Here is a 19268-nt window from a genome sequence, read left to right as displayed (position 1 = left end):
TAAAAAAGATGGAACAACATTCCACAGTTAAGTCAAATTAATTATTTTGTTGAATATTGTTTATTGTCCGCGGAGTTCATTTATACTGGTCAATATGGTTGTGCTGAGCGGCGCCGAGGCGCGTCCATCCCTCTTTACCGAGTTAACAATGTGATATGCTATCCCTTTCACGTAAACGACTAGGCATGGGGCCATGTTAGTTTATGTCTGTTGCGGGAACTTCGTACTGCCGTTCGTACCATGTGCTACCATTTTATGAAATATAAAAGAAAGCAGATTTGTAATAGTGAATAATTATCTAAAATCTGTAGAGTCTGTAGTGGTATTTAGTTCATTGATTAGTTTAGAATATTTAGTTGGTTATTTAACTTAGTAAACGTAAGTAAAAATGCACAGTTTAGTTATTAGTTACTAGAATGATTTTTATTGAGATGCTATCACAATTATCATCCTCCTTGCGTTATCCCGGCATCGGCATTCGCCACGGCTCATGGGAGCCTGGTATCCGCTTTGGAAACTACTACCAAGATTTGGCGTAGGCACTAGTTTTATGAAAGCGACTGCCATCTGACCTTCCAACCCGAAGGGTAACTAGGCCTTATTATAATTTAATTATAATATTATAATTTGTTGCAAAACAAATTCACCACAGGACTGGTACCGGTACCATTGTCTATAATAGACATGTCCCATTCCCATCCCTACTGCTAATCATAAAGGCGCGCCATTATTTGAAACGACCAATGGCAGCACCGTGCGCGCCCGCCTCACCCCGCAAGGATTGGTGATTTGCGTCTCGAACAATATCGCTTGCATTTGGCTTCTAGTGGGGTGTTCTGTGCAAACACTAGATGGCGACACAGGTCAAGGCTAAAACGAATAGAAAATACACTATTTGAGTTTTTGTGGCGAAATGCGCGCCATCTCGTGTGGAGTAGTTGTGTTGTTAAGGCTGAGAATTCTTTCGCTCGATGTAGGTACTATTCATTTTTGAACTAGATGGCGACACATGTCAAGGATACGAAACAGAACCGAGCGAAGCTCGGTTGACCAGATATTTATAATTTAATTTATGGTACTACTACTCGATATTATGTATATAGATGTCTATAGTGTCTCGTCTGCCAAAAATTTAATATTAGAACAGAGTGACATAGGTTACATTTTTGCAGCCCCCCACCTCCCTAAAAGGGGGGAATTAAGTTTGTATGGAGCATTCCGCAATTTTCTAATTTAACGCGAGCACAGCCGCGGGCAAAAGCTAGTAATTAAATAAATAAAAATAAATAAATATTGGGAACGGGACACCTTACGGCTCAGCCACGACATTGGTCTAAGCGCGACAGCGGTGAGCGGCGGCCATACGTTGGAGCGAGACACAGCGATGGAACTTTTCATTCGCACGTATGGCTGCCGCTCACCGCTGTCGCGCTTAGACCAATGTCGTGGCTGGGCCGTTACACAGATCAACTTAGCCCCAAACTAAGCAAAGCTTGTACTATGGGTGCTAAGCGACGATATACATACTTATATACATACCCCCTTATTCATAAACGTTCAATAAAGTTATCAAGCCGATAAAGTTCGTTTGTCCCTTTCTATCACGCCAATACGTTGGAAAGGGACAAACGAACTTTATCGGCTTGATAACTTTAGTGAACGTTTATGAATCAGGAACAAATATCTGTGCTCATCACACAAATAAATGCCCTTACCGGGATTCGAACCCAGGATCGCACTATTTTTTTTTACATTTTAGGTGACACAGGTGTAGTATGGAAGATAAGTAGATAAATAATAAAGTTTCCCTTAGTCACGTATAACATCGAATCAGAGCGACTGAGGAGGAGGGATTCAAGAATTTTTCTGTCTTACACAGTTCAGGGGGGTTACCATGACGTATTAAAGACGTTCAGTTTAGGTTGAGAGAAAGGGACACAGCTATAGCAGTTACATAGCTCCGTCCCTCTCTCTCAACCTAAACTTTAGCACGTCATGGTAACCCCCCAGGTATGCGACGCAGAAATTTCTGGAAAAACTTGTTAGAAATTTGTTAGAAAAATAATATCAGTTTATCTATTTTACAATCACAGGATATCCATACTAATATTATAAATGGGAAAGTGTGTCTGTTTATTTGTCCGTCTTTCACGGCAAAACGGAGCGACGAATTGTCGTGATTGAGTGGAGATAGATGAAGGGATGGAGAATGATAAAGGCTATTTTTTGTCTCTTTCGAACGCGAGCGAAGCCGCGGGCAAAACTAGTATTTTATAAATCATTATATTTTCTATAATAATTGTCCGCAGACCAAGTTGCGGCTTGAATTTCTTGTAAGAGCGAGATGCGAGGCCGGGCGATATCAAATGGAATCAATATATTCAATTATTTTCAAAATTCGAATTTGTCTTCTGATGTCACGGATCTGTTGCGGCCAAAGGCTTCCGTTTTTGAGGCGCCAGCTATATATATAAACTGGCGCAGTTGGAAGCGCGATTAGGCAAAATCGAGTCCTGCCGGAGTCTTTAGTTTAAAAATTTATAAATCACGTCAAGGCAAGTAAGAATACGACTCTAATAGTATGCTGTTACTGTAGTCATATGGATGCTTAATCTATGTACCTATTTACAAGCGTTTTCTTAACTAAAGCCATAGTACTTTGACCAACATATTTAAGGCAGTTTCAAAATTTGGTGATTCATTATTATAATCATCTACAATAGACTGCTAGTCAGGATACTTCTAGTTAGTTCAGCAGTTTAGTTATTTTTGCACCCATATCCCCTAACTGCGTTTTCACATTATCCGATCAGATATCGGATAAAGGATTTCAAAGGCAAAGGATGGCGGCTTTAATATATAGGGTAACGGTCCTACATCCGATATCGGATCGGATAATGTGATAAATAAACTTATTAACAAAAAATAAAACCGCCTTCAAAAATAAGCGCGTTTCAAAACACAGTGAAACTAAAAAGCAAAAAATAATAAACCTTTGAATTCAGATTTCTTATCGGATTGCAATAATCTAAGCAACCAAATTATACACAAATCAATTATTTTTGTAGTCGGTGCCAGACCTGTTCGTCGCCTTGCTATTTCCTGTTTGCCCCACCCAACCATACGCAGGCTGATGGCCCCGACTCCAAAAATAATTGATATAGTAATTTGTGTATAATTTGGATGTTTAGATTATTGCAATCCGATAAGAAATCTGAATTCAAAGGTTTATTATTTTTTGCTTTTTAGTTTCACCGTGTTTTGTAACGCGCTTATTAATGAAGGCGGTTTTATTTTTTGTTAAAAAGTTTATTTATTTGTTGATTTTTAGTGGTTCCTATTGATATTATATGTATCAGTCCGAATATAGGTACGTACAGTAGTGAAAGAATTATCCTTTAACTCCTAACCATTGAGGAGTTGACCTTCCATCATCAGCTCAGCCACATAAAATTATTACTATCAGGCGTAAATACTGGTGTACCTTTGAAAAATACACTAAAAACATTACATGTGCCTATAACATTTGAAGAGTTCCCTCGATTTCTCCAAGATCCCATCATCAGACCCCGACTTGGTGCCAATGGGACCATCTCGGGGTTAATACCTGATCGATTGAAAAAAAATCTTGAAAATCGGTCCATGATTCTCGGAGACATCGAGTATACATACAAAAAAAAATAAAAAAACATTCAGTCGAATTGAGAACCTCCTCCTTTTTTTGAAGTCGGTTAAAAACGCACTAACCAGTAACGAACGCACACGAAACTGCGACGTAGATTCACTATTTACATAAAATGACATCACAACATTGCCATGTCCAAAAAATCTAAGCTTAATTCTTTCTTACCCTTTAAACTTACCTTTATAATTTTTAAAATTAACGCTTATATTGTAAACTTGCAGCAGTAATTAATACACAAAAGAAAATAACTCTAAGATAAGAATGAATATGGATTGGAACTAACAACATTCCCCTACTTTTAAGGGTTCCAAACAAGGGTTGTTCCACGCATGCGCGCTGTATCCAGAACTAACCCCAATACGCGACCAGTCTCCATTTTATTTTCATTTATTTCCCGTTTTATCTACTGCTATAACAGTGGAAAGTAAAAAGACATTAATAAACTAACGAAAAGACTAAAGTGTAGTGACTATTTGAAAGAACTAAACTGTTTTATCAGTGTGTGATCTTACGTAATATTTTTTTCGTGAAGCGTAAGAAGTGAGGTAAGTTCTCCAAAAACAAGAATAAGATATTAGTTTATTTAAGCATCTAGTTTAAGTAGACATTGAATTTTTTTACTTAAATATACGTCAAGTCCCATAAAATATAATTGGAGACTATTTTTTGAGAATGTTCGAAGATTATTTCACGTAATTAATTATTTTCTTCGGTTAGCGATAATTATTAATGAAATAATACTATGGAAACGGATTATATGAATCTATAACATCCTTTACAGCTAAGCTAATAGCTAACTTAGCTAGCTTTTTATTTTAATCTATGAAGTAACTAAACTGCTCTACGTATTTTAACCTAAACCTAACGCTTTCTTATTTCAACCATCGTACATTTTACTTCCAATAAATTACGCTAAATAAGAAATACTATCCCAAAAACTAATTATTTTTACTGTAGAATCTAGTAAAATTACGTAGTAGGACTAATAGGTAAGTAAAATGCGTAGTGCGTACTACGTTTAATAGTAAACTCGAGTCATTTTGTCACTAGCTCCGGGCTCGATGTCAACGCACTTATCAAATTAAGGTATTTTCAAGAAAGCCGATTCATATGCTACGCGTGAGGGTCTTGTTTATGTAGGGGGGTAAAGAGAAGTAATGTTGCGTACGAGGATAATATGAATAAGCTTGTTTTATTTTGTGAAATGTGGATTCGAGGAATTTAGTTACGAATAGAAAACGTTCAGAAATTAAACGTGTAAGTGTCTCTAATTCTAAATAATTGATATAAAAGTGTTATAATTATGAGTACATATGTATACCTACGAGTATCTACTTACGTACTAAACATCTTAATTATAAATATTAAACTCTATCAATAACATATTCAACTCTTCAAAACATACCTATACTACATAAATAGGTACCTAACAACATGCGCGGATCCAGGGGGGGGTCATGGGGGTCATGACCCCCCCTGGAGCCTAGGCTGGCCATACAAATAGACCACGTGACCCCCCCCGGGGGGCCTGGGCCTTTACCACGTGACCCCCCCCTGGGCACGAAGCTGGATCCGCGCTTGCCTAACAACTATTTTCGTTGTTCAAATAAAACTCATCACAACGTTAGGTTAGATTTTTAAATAAGGAACAGAATCACGCGTTACTTGCGTACCTAAATTCATATTACTCAAAAAAATGTATTTGTTGACAGATTTGTAATATTTTTGTTTGACTTATCCACATCATATAAAACCTTCCCTAAATATAAACCAATTAAAATAATCAAACTTAATAGGTAAGTACTGTTTTGCTTTGCCTGCCTACCTACCTAGCCTAGAAGTAATAAAGAGAAGCATAATCAAGACTGAAACAATAAAAATAAAAAGATAAAAGTGAATTTAGATATTCACGTCAAATCAAACTTTATAAAACTATTCTACGCATGTCATACATATTGAATTGACCTACACGTTCTAGGTCTATTAGACTTAGGTACTATAATAGCCTAGTTCTAGCGAGTGACGTCTTTGGCGTCTGTCCAACAAAGTTCCGCTTACAGCATGGGAAACTTACGACATACATACTTACAGCGGAATGGAATAATCAAACCTATTTCGTAGTTTTCTTATGGATCTATTTATATGAATTTAGGTAAATATTTCAATCTGCAGGGAAATTTGGAATCAGAATCAGAATATTTTTTATTCGTTGAACATAGGGTAATTAGTCATATAGTTAAATAAATTAATATAATAATGAATTGCCAAGGAGTGGAATTCCTTGCCGGCGGCTATATTTCCGAGCTCATATAACCCGGCAACCTTCAAATAAAGAGTGAACAGGCATCTTCTGGGCGAGCTCACTCCATCGTAGGCCACGTCTTTGCCTTTGGCTAGTCTGTGGCCAAGAGTAAGCCCATTTATAATAATAAAAAAATATATATTACAGGATATTCTTACACAGATTGACTGATTCCCACGGTAAGCTCAAAATGGCTTATGTTGCAGGTATTCAGACAACTAGGTACATATATAATATACAAATACATATAATACATATTATATACTTTATTGTACTTACTTATTTATTGCTAATACAGACCTAATTATGAAAACCATGTTTAAGTACATACTGTACAAATTAAAATTAAATTATATAGTTAGAAAACATCCATGAAATATCTGTGCTCATCACACAAGTAAATGCCTTACCGGGATTCGAACCCGGGACCTTAGTATTTTCTGAGGATACTTAGTATTTTTGACCCTTGCCATTGTGACCCGATTGCCGAGTGGTATACACAAGCAGCTACTTCCGCTGTTGATATTTTTGTACATAAATTACCGTTTCTACGAAATTAATCGTTCATTAGCGTGTGTCACACAATTTAAACACTTACTGAATTTTGTGCTTTCACAAACGATGACGCCAGAGTGACGTAGTTGGCCACTATTGTGTGTATTCAGGTCGCGGTGGCTACATTTAGGGGTCTAGGTTACAAAAAACCGGCCAAGAGCGTGTCGGGCCACGCTTTGTGTATTTCCGTAGTTTCCCGTATTGTTTTCAAAAACTGTTCAACGTATCAAGTTCAAAATAATTTTGCTAGGAAGTGTTTAAGTATAAAGTTCTACTCTAGTTAGAGGGAGGGCGGACAATTTTTTTTAAACTTTTGGTGCGATTATTTCCGAAAATATTAACAATTATTAAAATAGTAGGTACAGATACAAGTGCGTAAAAAAAGGAAGTTCGAAACGAGTGCCGATAAATTAAAACACGACCGAAGGGAGTGCTTTACATCGACAAGAGTTACGAATTTCCTTTTCGCACGTGTTTTTTCCCCTCTTAAAAACAAAAAAAAAGTTTGAGGCTTTTAGTCAGTGTCTGACATTTTTTATATAAAAATTCTACCGTTTTGTACTGTGTTAGTACTTTTATTGATTTAATGTGATCTACATAGACATACAATGATTTAATGTGATCTACATTTAAATATATAAAAGAAGAAACTGACTGGCTGACTGACATGTCAACGCACAGCCAAAATCGCTGGTCCTAGAGATTCCAAATTTGGCCCTAGGTTCCTTATAAGGTGTAGAGGAGCACTAAAAAAGGATTTTTCAAAATTCATCTCCTAAGGGGGTGAAATGGGGGTCCAAAGTTTCTATGGAACAATAAGATTAGATTAGTACGCGGGCGAAATCTAGTTACCTATACTCTATACTTAATGTTGATCTTATCAAACAACGCATTACTCACGACACAATCAATACACGTGGGGCACATTTTTCAGCTATTCTACATATTTCAGTTGGATAAAAATAAGTCTGAAAGGTCAAGTTAGCTAGTTAGTAGCATACCTACATAGAGAATATTGTGGCCACAATAGAGACCGTCTACCTCTTATCTCTAGTGGTAAAGTTGATATGTAGAACCTAACACTATATAGCTGAGTAAAGTATAGTTTTATCAAAGATATATGTAACTCCGTATAGACGGATAAAGTCTAAGAAAAAAAAAACGTACCTCAAAGCCCTACAGAAAAAGGCACGGTGGCCTAGATGGCGTTACACCTTATTCACGGGGTACGCTCAGCTAGATGGCGCTAATATTAATATTTGACAAACTGTCAAATCGTATGGGTTGTCATGGAAACACACTTGTAATACAAGGCTTGTACCTTTCGAGAAACGGGCCCCTGAACGTTCTGACTACGTGCTTGTTTTTGTAGTTGTCAATATTTTATGGGACAAGTTGGGGGCTACGGGCGTAGCACCTGAGGTGGTCAGTCTCTTTTCATATTGGTACAGTAATCAAAAAAACAAGGTTAGGTGGGCAAATGTCTATTCTGACGAGTTTTCACTCAGCTGTGGGGTCAGACAGGGCGGTTTGACATCTCCAAGATTATTTAACTTGTATATTGATCAGCTGATTGGCGAGCTGAGTAGCACATATATCGGTTGCCGGCTAGATAATATAAGTGTTAATAATATAAGCTATGCGGACGATATGGTGCTGCTGAGTCCGTCGTTCTATGGATTGCAACAACTAATAAAAATATGTGAAAGGTATGCGGTTACACATGGCTTAAGGTATAATGTCAAAAAAAGTGAGTTCATGATTTTCAAAGGTAAAAACAAGTTGCCCCTGTACATTCCACCACTTCTTCTAAACAATATGCCTCTAAAGAGGGTATCAGAATTTAAATATCTGGGCCATGTACTAACCGAGGACCTTAAAGATGACAGGGATATAGAACGTGATATTTATATTTATCATAGAAAGCGCCGTGTTATCTATTGTTCTATAAGTACATCTATACCCACAGATTATAGAGGTATTATATTATATTTATATCTAAACTCATTGCCTATCAAATATATGAGGTGCAAGAATTACACTTTGCTCGCCGTTAGTGTTGGTCAAAGGCAGTTTAGGCCTAATATTTCAAAAATAACATGCACTAGTTAGCAAATTATGACCGGTACCGGGCCGGGCCGGCATTGGCCGGGTGGTCTAGCGGTTAGGACGTTAGCCGCGTAAACTATAATGCTGGTTCGACTCCCACCTCGACCACCTGTGGACTAGGCCACTTTTTCTTTAGTGTATGATATAAAATTACTTCACAAATTGAAAATGGTCGGCGTAAGTAAATATGCTAAAAAAAAAATGTAGTGACATAGGATTTGAACTCACGTTTTTCGTAGTAGAAAACTAACAAATCTCACTTTCTTTGTGAAACTTCACTTTTTCACAACAAAACTTAGGTTAGAAACATTGACCTTTTTCCACTTGACCACTTACTCAAGGTAGATAAAATAAATCTAAACCACAAACCTTATAATTGTAAAGATAAAGTATATTTTTCGTTGTAAATTTCTTAGGTTTTTGCATACGTTTTTGACTAAGCTTGACGGATCGATTGTACGAATCTAATTTGGCTTGTCGTGATGTGTAAAAAAGTTCGGTATTGATCTGATTTGATGATTGATAACCTGGTTAGGTTTTTACTGTCAATATTTCGATATTGTCACTATTTTCGTAAAAGATTGAAAGCCAATAGATATAGCTGATTAAGTGTATAGCCTAGGGTTACAAATAGAAAAAAACCAAATGTTTCTTTTTTCAGAATTACTTATGAACAAAAACATGAAAAAAACCAAGCAGTTTTTTTTTTCTAAATATGTTTTTTTTTTCAGATTAACAAATAATACGACAATAACAGTTTTTCGTGATTTGTAACGTTTCAATAACAATAACGTACCTACATTTTGATTCGATAAACATTCAGTATGCAACACGTTTATTGGGGAATTCCCGATGCGGCGTGGAGCGTGGAGAGGCGGTGGTGTTGCCAACAGTAAATAGCGACAACTACCTACTAAATACAGATTGTGTGAATGTTAGTTTAATAAAACCAGAAATTAAAGTTATAAAATGTAAATTCGTTTAATAGTTAACATAAAGTCTAAAAAACCGTATAAAAGTATTAACTTTACTGTTTTGCAAATTTTGAGATTTCGTCCTTTAGAAAAAAACATAAACCAGAAAAAAAAAACTGTTTTTTTTTTCACGGTTTTTTTTCATGTTTTTTTTTTTCAAGCCAGAAAAAAACCGTGTTATTGCAACCCTAGTATAGCCTGAGTGGACGCTTGGAGCGAAGCATTCGGCGGGGCGCACAGCGGGGCGGACAAGCGTGCGTCCACCCTATGCAGCGTCTACTCAGGACACTTGTATGAGCTTCAATTGTTTGGCATGCACGCTGCACGCCTGGCCCCGTGACGTATTAATGTGGATTGACCCATAATCTGAAAAAACCTCTGAAGCTTCTGTTTTTCTGTATCTACACCTAACGAAAAATTTAATCAAAATTCCACACATAAACTTGATTTACCACACCAAAGTCCTATTTATTAATTGACTTACAAAACGCCATTAAGGAAGAACTTCAAAATGGCGGAATTCGGCCATTAATTTAAAAGAGCGCAGATTCGGAATTTACATAATGGGGCCATCAATAATCATTGTGTTATATTAAAATTTATTGGGTATACAGGTGGGAGCGGTTTGTCATCTTTGTAAGGATTTCTATATTTTGCGGAGGAGGAAATTTCAAAAAGACGCGGTCGACGATAACTTTGTGTAGGTATTCTGAACCTCAAAAAGATTCTATTAAAAAGAATGCAACTTTTTTTTATTGTTCAGTGACGCGTGAAGTACTTGTTTCGTATAATAATAAAAAAACAATTAATTAATTAATTAATTCAAAATATCTTTATTCATGTAGGCCTAGTTACAAGCTCTTATGAATAGTTCATTACATATATGTTATGATCTTAATCTAACCTAATTATCAGAGCAATTTATTGTTGTAATTATTGTTCATAATAATATTGAGTCTATAATATACAATTTCATATAAAAATAATCGTTAAACAAAAAATATATAATTAGGTATATGTATATATAAAAATACATGTCTAGAATATTTCTAGGAAAAATCCAATGTCCAAAAAAATACAATATTAATTTCATCAACAATAATAATAATAAATGAAAAACCGGCCAAGAGCGTGTCGGGCCACGCTCAGTGTAGGGTTCCGTAGTTTTTCGTATTTTTCTCAAAAACTACTGAACCTATCAAGTTCAAAACAATTTTCCTAGAAAGTCTTTATAAAGTTCTACTTTTGTGATTTTTTTCATATTTTTTAAACTTATGGTTCAAAAGTTAGAGGGGGGGGGACGGCACTTTTTTTCCTTTAGGAGCGATTATTTCCGAAAATATTAATATTATCAAAAAACAATCTTAGTAAACCCTTATTCATTTTTAAATACCTATCCAACAATATATCACACATTGGGGTTGGAATGAAAAAAAATATCAGCCCCCACTTTACATGTAGGGGGGGTGCCCTAATAAAACATTTTTTTCCATTTTTTATTTTTGCACTTTGTTGGCGTGATTGATATACATATTGGTACCAAATTTCAGCTTTCTAGTGCTAACGGTTGCTGAGATTATCCGCGGACGGACGGACGGACGGAGACGGACGGACGGACAGACAGACAGACATGGCGAAACTATAAGGGTTCCTAGTTGACTACGGAACCCTAAAAACAATATAAAGAAACATTGTACCTAACTAATTTGTAATAATGTACTTAATACTTACACATAATAGAGTTCTGCCCAGCCGCTTCCGACATAATATGATATGAAATGTTTATCGTCACATAGAAAATTTTAATTTTACGTCTTCTTCTAGTGACAATTCATACTTTCATTATATACTTACTATGTACTATACTTACTATTAGGGATGTTACGAATATTTGCATTCGCATTCGCATATGCGAATGATTCGCATATGCGAATGATTCGCATTCTTTTAAACATTTGCATTGACATTCGCATTCGCTTCAAACGATGCGAATGTTTTGCGAATGCGAATGTGTGCAAGTCGCAGCTTGTTCCTCGCCCGCGCCGGCCGCTCCAATTGCTACTTGTCGACTGTCGACTCGCGCATGCGCAGATAGGTCAAATTCGTACGGCGTGAAGTTCGTACTCGGCATTTTGACCAATAGTAAGCATTTCAAATTTTTTACCTAGCGGGTTGTTGGTGATTGCTTGGTTTTTATTTTGGTTTTTTATGAAATTCAGCGATATTCGCATTCGCATTCGCATTCGCACATTCGCATTCTGAATATTCGCATTCGCATTCGCATTCGCGAATGTGACACATGCGACATTCGTAACATCCCTACTTACTATATATCCATACTAATATTATAAATGGGAAAGTGTGTGTGTCTGTTTGTTTGTCCGTCTTTCACGGCAAAACGGAGCGATGAATTGACGTGATTTTTTAAGAGGGGATAGTTGAAGGGGTGGAGAGTGACATAGGCTACTTTTTGTCCCTTTCTAACGCGAGCGAAGCTGCGGGCATAAGCTAGTTTGACATAAATAACTATCTACATGAATGTGATATATTTCTGCAAAAACACTTTGTACGAAATCGCAGGTAAGTAGTTTCAACATTTCCAAAGGGTTCCATTTAAAGCAATATGAAAGCCATCAATAAACAGGGTGTTCGGAAGTTCCATTACAGCGGCGCCATCTGTCAGCGAGAAGGATGCGCGGTTAGTAGTTCTGCGGTTGGCGCGGCGGTTAAAGTTTCAGCTCTGTTTGAATATTTACAACTACCCTACATTTTGATCTGGCATAGGTATAGACTTAATTGAAATATACGCCCCACTATAATTAATTAATGTAAATATTGTATATTTTAGTTTTTAAGTATATAATAATGCAGTGATCTAACAGGGTTTGTGGTAAAAACACTGATGTCCAGTTGTAAGATCTATTGTAAACCCACAAAAGCAAGAAATAAATGAATATATGAATATGAATATTAACTTGAATTTCATATTTGTCTACTGAAGACGCGTGCCATATGGGACACTCTATTTAATAATATAAACATTTTAGAACATGGAAAAATATCGATTAATTTTAATTACTCTCTAGTCGAAATTTCCCCCATATCATCATCATCATCATCATATCATTATCGCCCACTGCTGAGCATAGGCCTCTCTTCTAGTATGCCACTTGTCGTCCTGAGCTAGTCTCATCCAGTTGTGGCCCCAGATGTCGTCCACCCAACGAGCTAACGGATGCCAAACGCTTCTTACAATCAGTAGTCCATCTGTTACATGTCCCGCCCAACTCCAGGTATGGAAAACGTCTAGTGGACAAATATTCAATACGTAGGATCGTATGTATCCCAGTTTACACGATACGTACTCAGAATCAGTACCTGAGGATCGATTTTTGAATTTCGAACGCCCGAATTCGCCGTTCGAAAGTTTGTGGAAAACGCCGTAAATGCTATTTTTGAAAAAGGACGGCTAGTAATTAACCCCCGACGCAAAAACGGAGGGGTGTTATAAGTTTGACGTGTCTGTCTGTCTGTCTGTCTGTCTGTCTGTCTGTCTGTCTGTCTGTCTGTCTGTCTGTTTGTCTGAGTGTGTCTGAATTTCTTGGCACGTGTAGCTCCCGAACGCATGAACCGATTTAGATTTAGTTTTTTTTGTCTGAAAGCTGAGTTAGTAGTGTTCTTAGCCATGTTTCATGAAAATCGGTCAACTATGTCGCAGTCGGGGGTTTTTTCAAAATTTTAATTTTGTGGTTAGGTTATTTTAAAACTAGTGGTAATGACCACTCGTTTTCGATTCTGTTAGTAGAATTTAAATCGCTAGTAGTGGAGATATTACTGAACGAATTGCACGAAACCGAATGGCCGAGATTCAAAAATCGGCCCCCTAGTTACGTAACAGGTATGACTTGTAAATATCAATTTTAAAAGTCAAATAAAGACGCCCAGGGGCTCATTTCTCGAAAGATACAAGCCTTATTACAAGTGTGTTTCCATGACAACCCATACGATTTGACAGTTCGCGCACTTGTAATACAAGGCTTGTACCTTTCGAGAAACGGGCCCAAGGTGTGTAGGTGGATGTGGGAGTCTCTCCCGAGCCCTTAGCTATTCGAGAGCCCTACACAGTGATCAATTTTGCTCACTAGACACTCTAGACAGAGTGTGGTGTAATACACCGTGTTTTTTTTATTTTCCGTTAAATTCGACACGGTTAGGTTCATCATCAGGAACCAGCCTGTACAAGTGTACATCGCTTTTTGTTTAATTCGAAACATTTTTTTTTTTCATAAATGGATTAATTAGTTTGAGAGGCAAGTGTATGACGGCACATGCCAAAACAAATATCATTAGGAAGTGATAAGGGATGCCACAAACGTATTAAGTTTTTTTTTTTTAATAATTCGATAACCGTAAGAGTTAAGAGGCTAGTTTCTCAGAGAAATTGATTGTATTTGAACTAAAGAATCTTCCCTTAAAGTTAACGAAATTCAATTAAAACAGGGTGTATTTATAGGTACTTTACTATATTTTTGGTGTTGTTAAAAAAGTACGATTTTCAGTTGCCTCGTAATCGTTTCAAGCTAAGTTAACGTCATAATTTCATAGTTAAAATTACACTTTGCGGCGATGGTGTAGTCAAATTAACTGTCAACTTAGCTTGTTATAACTAATTGATGCACTCGTTCGGAAAGCGGTATCTATGAATACGTAAGTCTATAGACACTGAAAAGCCCTACACAACCTAATTGTGTCTGAATGGCAGCATCAGCAGTGTGGGTGGATTTCCTTCGTAATTGTTTCACTGAGCCGAGCTACGGGAAATTATATGTCTCGGTGTGGAAGTTTTCTGTGCAAAATGGAGTTTTACAGTGTCATGTTATATTTCTGATATTCTAAATGGACTAATTTTAACGGTCTTAACTATCTGTGCGCGACTTCTTTGCTGGCACCTATCGTTATTTATGTAAAAATAGTATGTAAACTATGTCTAAGCTTTTGATTGATAATTTAAACATACGAAATTAGATGTTCTTTTGTGCAATAAAGTTTAAATAAATAAATAAATAAATAAACATACGAAATTAGATGCGGTCATGATCAATTTTAATCATACATACTTTTATCTGGAATCGAAGGCCTTGCAATTTATGGCATGATATGAATTTAAAAATTTCCGCAAGGCCGTTCAGTTGAGGTTTGTGAACTGTACAAGAACTTTAAGATGTTTAAGATAGTGATGTTAAAAAAGTAGTAATTTAATATTGACAAACAAGAAATATTGTATTACACTAAGTACACTAAAACATAATAAATATTAAACTAAAACTAACTTAAACTATAAATATATCAAAAAAACTTATACAATAAAAAAAAATACAACAACTCAATCATAAAAAAACACCCCCTCCAGCTGTTCCGCCTGCGGCATGGTGCCAATTACACTAATGTCATGTTAAATTGAGACGATTGTAAATATTATTTACTAGGTTTTCCCGCGGCTTGCGTGAAATTCGCAAATATCGGAATTTTCCACATAAACTTCCAACCCACATTTTAGGGAGGTAAGGGGTTGGAAAGAGACAAAAGTAGCTTATGTCATTCTTCATCCCTTCAACTATTTCCACTTAACTCTCCACAAAAAATCATTTCAGTTCGTCGCTCAGTTCTGCCGTGAAAGACAGACAAACAAACACACACACACACTTTCCCATTTATAATATTAAGTAAGTATGGATTGCACCCATGAAATACATTTATTTTAAGCCACAAATTTTAATGATATAAAATGTACACTTGTGAACGTTTACAGGCGCCTGCCTGCCACCACTGCCGACCATACTTGCCTAAGTATGGTCGAGCGATGAACGATAAAACATCTGGCTGTCTCCATCGCACTTGCAAATAGTGCGATAGGGACGGCCCGATGTTTTATCGTTTATCGCGCGACCATGATTGCCCTGCAGGTTTCAAAATACAAATATTTACCTTACTATCAAACAAATGATCGAAACAGCAATAAATCTATCGTGTATTAACTGTCGCATGACATGCATGCTAATATCATATCCATGTATATACAGCGTGTGTATTCCATACGGGCGAATATCTTAATCACGATTAGTATCGGATCTAAGGAGCCTAACATGATTTTTTTTTTGAATAGATGAGATTTTTTTTTCATACATAATAATTCAGCACGCAATTATTACAAGAATAGATGAGACGTTTTTCTTTGACAGTTCTCTATAATACGATCCTCTTTGCTATATAATAAATAACAGCAGCTCTGTAACCCTAAATGATATTATTGTAGCGTTTGTGCATTTAACATCACCCTGCTATGTGACAGAGGCCCACTAGGCTGCATCCAGCCTCATAGACTCCACATTGTCCACATCAATTAGCGTACCTACCTAAACGTCATTACGACATGACATTTATGTCATGTCAAATTAATTGGATGGTGTACATTGCTGCTTGGCCAGATTTCAAAAATGTATTACTCTTAATTAATAACACTTTTTAACAAAACGATTATCCTATACGATTCGTACCATCAGATACTATAACTGGGTACATTATTCGCCCGTATGGAATCCACACGCTGTATAGGTAAATATCATGTTTACTATGCCGCCCACCTTTTTACAGTACGCTGTATGGTATAACAATATTTTTGTGTAAAATTTTGAGACAATATCGACTGGATAAAAAATGTATATACATATGTACAGAATGTACCTATTTTGTTATATTAGTTTACAATCTCATTAGTGAGATTAAATGAACTAACGAAATATTCATGAAATAAAACTATGGAAACGGATTAAATCGCGTATAATGAATTTAAAATACATCCCGACGTTTCGAACTCTTTACAGCGTTCGTGGTCAACGGGTGACTGAGGAAAAATTAAAATGTGCAAAAGCTACCCACTTACAAGAAATATTAACGAACCATGACCACAAATAATATAGATTTCTAAGGCAGGTTCACACACTATTAATAAAGCTAGTTATACAATATTCAAAAAATTTTACCATTACTCTGTTAAAAAATAATTAACCAATTAATCTACACAAAATTGACAAAGAAACAAACTGCAAATGTCCAACACCATACAACACAAATGCCTCACAGCCTTCGTCGTGCTTGTTCCATTATCAGATGTACTACTGTCCGTTTCCATAGTTTTATTTCATGAGTAACTATCGCGGTAACCGAAGACAATATAACGAAATATTGTTAACAATAACACACAATTCACATTTTAACGGATTATTTTTCGTTAGATTAATCTAATGGACGCAAGCGTTAATTTGTAAACTGTCATGGCGTCGGAACGAAGCACGCGCTCTGATTGGTCGGTTTTATGATAGATCGTTCTGTGCGTGAACATAATGCATATAGAGTGACACAAATACCTGCAGTAAGTCAAAAACCTTATTAATCACCATTTAAAAATAAGAAAATATATATACATAATAGACATATAAGGTAGATCGCGCGCTGTCTACGCAACTTTGACTTCCACCCGTTGTCTTCAGTTTCCCGTGATCATGATGCAAGCAACTGCGTCGAAATATCGGGGCCTCAGTAAAAATCAAAAAGGTAATCACGTATCCCGGTCACTATAAGTCCCGGACATTACATATGGTTTATTATTATGTAAGTTTTTACCTATAATATAGGCACATGGGATATGGGTTAAATTGTGGCGTAGGCGAGAGGCTGGCAAACGCAATGTCAAGTTTCCTCTATAAACTATCGGTGCCTACCCCTTTGGGACACAGGCGTGATTATATGTATGTATATGCGGTAATATAAATGATATATATGTAGATGCATACCCATATATACTCACCATTGATAGATATCTATCACAACTTCACGTGGATGATTTATTTCGTCTGTGTTTGCAGACTCCGATCGGAATGGATTTCCGCTCATATTTGCATTATCTGCAAATATCAGATATGAACTGCTATCATATCGCATGCTTATTGGAAACGAGGCTTTGGGCAGTTCGGAAAAACCATTTCGATTTAAGATTTAGCTTGCGGCCCGATTCGAGTTTTATTATTCGTCAAATAATAGATATAGATACGATACCGACTCTACGAGTCAGTGCCAAAAATTACGGGTTTGTTGGAAAAAAATACACAAGGTGCAGCGGGACAATTTCGCCTTGCCCCTCAGTCGGGATTTGACCCGCTGTAGCTTACCTATACCACTTCTACAACGGTATTACATCGCTGCGACATGTTTTTAAGTACATCTTAGATGAAAACGGATTAAATCGCGTATAATGAATTTAAAATTCATCCCTATTTTAGATCTTAGATGCATTGAACGAATCCGATATTATTTAAATTTAATTACAATAAGGAATATAGTCTTAACTATAAAACTCCCGTGAAACTCATACATATTTAAATTTGTCGCGCTCTCGACATGTAAAGGCGGGGTCGCTACTCTTGAGAAAGGTCCTCGAAATTGGACCGAAACATGTCGAACGCTATATCGACTTAATACGTGAGTAACCCGCTTAAAATATTTTTTTGAATATCGTCTTGTTAAATCCATTAGACTGATGTTTGTAATAGGTTAGATTTGTTTATTTTTCTAATTTCTGATGTGAATTCATCTGTAAAATGATGAATTGTTATTTTATTTCATTGTATTAACTGTTTTATCACCATTTAAAGCCACAAAGTGAGAACGAACTCCAAATGACTAAGTCCTAAACTATAGTTATGACTAAACCTGTCATCTGTAGCCACAGATATGTACTGTAAACAATTAAGGGTACCTACACATAGCCTTGCGACCCTACTCATTTGGGCAGCAATAAAGTAAAATTATGCAGTATGTTGACTTTAAATATGTTACGGTACAATAATCATTGATTGCCAGTTTTTGTTAGATTAGACGGAACGAAACATAATTATATATATTATATTATATTAATAGCCTACATGGTGTCCCACTGCTGGGCAAAGGCCTCCCCCATGGATCTCCATCCGTCACGGTCTTGAGCAATCTCCGGCCAGTCGCTAAGATATGCGTCCAGGTCATCCCGCCATCTCCGCCTAGGTCTGCCAGATCCTCGCCCGTCTTGCGGCACCCAGACCGTGGCAATTTTTGCCCACCTCTGTGGGTGCATGCGACAGACATGGCCGGCCCAGTCCCATTTCAGCTTGGCGGTCTTAACTCCAACATCAGTAATGCCTGTTTTGGATAACGTTAACATAATAATAACATTAAGAAATAATTAGAACTTCCGCTAACTTGGTTGTCCCGAATTGATGAAGTTCTGTTATATCAGATACTTACAAAACCAACAATTAAATTTGTAACCACCTTATTGTGCACCATCGTATTTGAAGACTGTTTTAGCCAATAATATTCACTACCACCTAGTCTCGAAAGTTGCTGAAAAATAATGTTTAGCGGCCCGCTACTTGGTCGCCCAGGTACATTTCCACAGTAATACCAGTACAATAAACAAACTATCCAACAAAAGCGGCTTTTTAATTTCAATAAATATTCTAAAACGTTTTGTTTTGAAATTTATTTTCGTGAGTCATTCTCATTATTTGTGTAATGGAATATGTATGTAAAGATTTTTAATAAACTTGTA

General features: G+C 36.5%; 1 protein-coding gene across 2 annotated transcripts in view; it reads left to right on the top strand.

Annotated features, from left to right (window-relative positions):
* Window positions 1–4103: 4103 nt before the first annotated feature.
* The window catches only part of LOC125235825 (protein Fe65 homolog), a 123390-nt gene continuing 108225 nt past the window's right edge, over window positions 4104–19268 (top strand). Inside the window, exon 1 of one of the 2 annotated variants that reach the window (XM_048142415.1) lies at window positions 4104–4230. The gene's annotated coding sequence lies outside the window, so the exon portion shown is untranslated. The remainder of the gene's footprint in view (window positions 4231–19268) is intronic. The other variant, XM_048142416.1, reaches the window with a different exon arrangement.

The sequence above is a fragment of the Leguminivora glycinivorella genome, chromosome 18 (assembly GCF_023078275.1).
Source record: "Leguminivora glycinivorella isolate SPB_JAAS2020 chromosome 18, LegGlyc_1.1, whole genome shotgun sequence".
Taxonomy (NCBI): Eukaryota; Metazoa; Arthropoda; class Insecta; order Lepidoptera; family Tortricidae; genus Leguminivora; species Leguminivora glycinivorella.
Note: the sequence above shows the minus strand (reverse complement) of the source record. Positions and strands in the feature narration are given on the sequence as shown.